This window comes from Crocodylus porosus, unplaced genomic scaffold, assembly GCF_001723895.1.
Source record: "Crocodylus porosus isolate Cpor-Errol unplaced genomic scaffold, CroPor_comp1, whole genome shotgun sequence".
In the NCBI taxonomy this organism is placed as follows: Eukaryota; Metazoa; Chordata; order Crocodylia; family Crocodylidae; genus Crocodylus; species Crocodylus porosus.
Window position 1 is genome coordinate 200546805 of NW_017728886.1, and position 2455 is coordinate 200549259.

Here is a 2455-nt window from a genome sequence, read left to right on the forward strand (position 1 = left end):
GCCACCTATAAGTTTATCAGGGGTGACCACCAGGATCTGGGGGAACGTTTGTTCACCAGAGCGCCCCAAGGGATGACGAGGTCAAACGGTCATAACTACTGCAATACCATTTCAGGCTGGATATAAGGAAGAATTTCTTTACTGTCCGAGCCCCCAAGATCTGAAACAGCCTGCCATCAGAGGTGGTTCAAGCACCTATTCTGAATGCCTTCAAGAGCAAATTGGATGTTTATCTTGCTGGGATCCTATGACCCCAGTTGACTTCCTGCTTCTGGGGCAGGGGGCTGGACTCGATCTCCCGAGGTCCCTTCCAGCCCTGATGTCTATGAAATCTATGAAAGTTCCTTGTGGGGACAGAAGTTAAACAAGGAATTACCAGACTACATGTCACTTTCTGATGACTTGAAATAGTGATCTTGAGGTACTTAAGATGCTCCCCTACAGTAGGCAGCCATTTGCTCAGTCCTCTCCTCTGTCAGCTTCTTTGAGAAGCTAGTACAAGTACAGATTGTGGATGCTTCTCAAAATTATGCTCTTCATGGTAGTGATGCCCCAGAGAGGGTTAAGTGCTGACTAGGTGTATATTAAAGCAAGTAGTTGTTTCCAACGCAATGGAAGCAAAAAACAAGTGAGTTGATAGAAGGGCCAGAGACCATGGGAACTGAGAGATAGCTGAGACACTGCTATGCAGACTGCGCATTTCAGTTTTCACCTCACTACAAAGTGGACAGATTCAGTCCCACCTTAATAACGAACATGAGCTTTAACTCATATTCTCAGACATGCAAGCAGGTATGGGTTCAAGGAACACGCAAGTATACAGATAGGGCTTTATATGTTAGTGTTATGGAAGTTGGGCTAAAATGTGAGTAAGTACATGAGATGTAAGCCTGAAGTGCAAACACACTATAATACCTAGACCCAGCAAATATTTTTTTCATGCTTGGGATGTCTTGTACCTCTTGTCAAGAATTCAAGTCTCTACAACGGTTAGGATATTAATCTAAGATATGCGTTAATATGATGACCCTAAGCAATCTTAAGACTACTCCACAAGATCTTCCAAACACTCATGATCTCTTGACGCTGCTGTTTAATATGGTTTATGTCTTGAGGCAGTCTTTCCAACCAATAAACTCTTATATACATCATTCCATTAGGTAATCAACATTCCTAATCTTTGACCTAGAACGTACAATGCTCCCTAAAACTCAACACATAGTCTGTAATGACATCTGTTAATTTTGTTCTTCCCCCTGTTAATATTGTTTCATTAACTGGATGTCTTCAAGTTAATTCACTGTGATCAGACGCTCTTTTCACCATGCCAACTGTTTCTAATCAAATTAAGCTTCGCTAATGTTCTAATGCTTGTGAAGCTCATGCAGTACTTTTCAAATATTTTTCCCACAACTGATGTTACTGTAGCAGTTTTGTAGTTATCTAACACTGCACATTACATAGCCATTTATAAACACAAAATACTATTTCCCCATTTTGAAATCCCTTGGAGCCTAGATAGAACTTAGTAGAAATTATGTCAATTGACACCTCTATACACGCTTACTGAGGATCAAATGTTAAGCTCCATCATCCATCAAGCATGTCTACTAGTCTACCAGCATTACCAGCCTTTTTGCCCCACTGTTTTGAGGTTAGGCAAGGAAATTCTTCTGCTAACATGAAGAATTAGGTGCAGGACTTCATGTCCACAGCTAAGCACCCAAATCAGTATTAAGCTATTTTGTGAACATTGACATTGGTAAGTCTTGGATCACGCTGTGATGCAGCTGCCTTCTTACTTGTAAAAAATCCATTCAGTTTCACAATCTGTCTTCTCTCTCTTTTTTCCTCCGGCTTCCACTTTCTGCCAATTTTTGGCATCTACCTCCTGGTCTGCAAATAAGATGACCAGAAGTTTTTTTGATCCCCCGCCCTGCCTTTTAAGGAATGCTCCCTTCTTTTGTATGTCCTAACTACTGACTTTTTTCTCATCTATGTCTCTTTGTTTTCTTTTTAATTGGTGTACTTAATGTAATCGCTAGGAGGAAGATGTAGGATACTACTGGCTTATAATGGTAGGAGGAGTATTTTAGTATTTAAACCAAGCAAACCAAAGACAGTTCCTGAGGACACACGTCCCTAGAAATTAGCTTTCTATCCTTAGTTTGTGGTAAACCTATCAATGTTAATTTACGCTTTTCTCTACTCTTAGATTCTTCCAAAATCTTCCCTACACAAAAAAATAAGCCAATGAGACAATACGCTCATTGTAAATGAGACTAGAGACAGTCACACTAAGGCCATTCTGAAAAGACCAAAGGACAGTCTGTTTTACTGCTCTCTTACGAAGTGCCTTTACTGCTTTTAGAGCCACTGAAACTAGCATATTAGACTTTGCTGTTTTTAGATTGCTAGTGGGCCTCACTCCTCTGCCTTTCCAGAGGCACAAGGC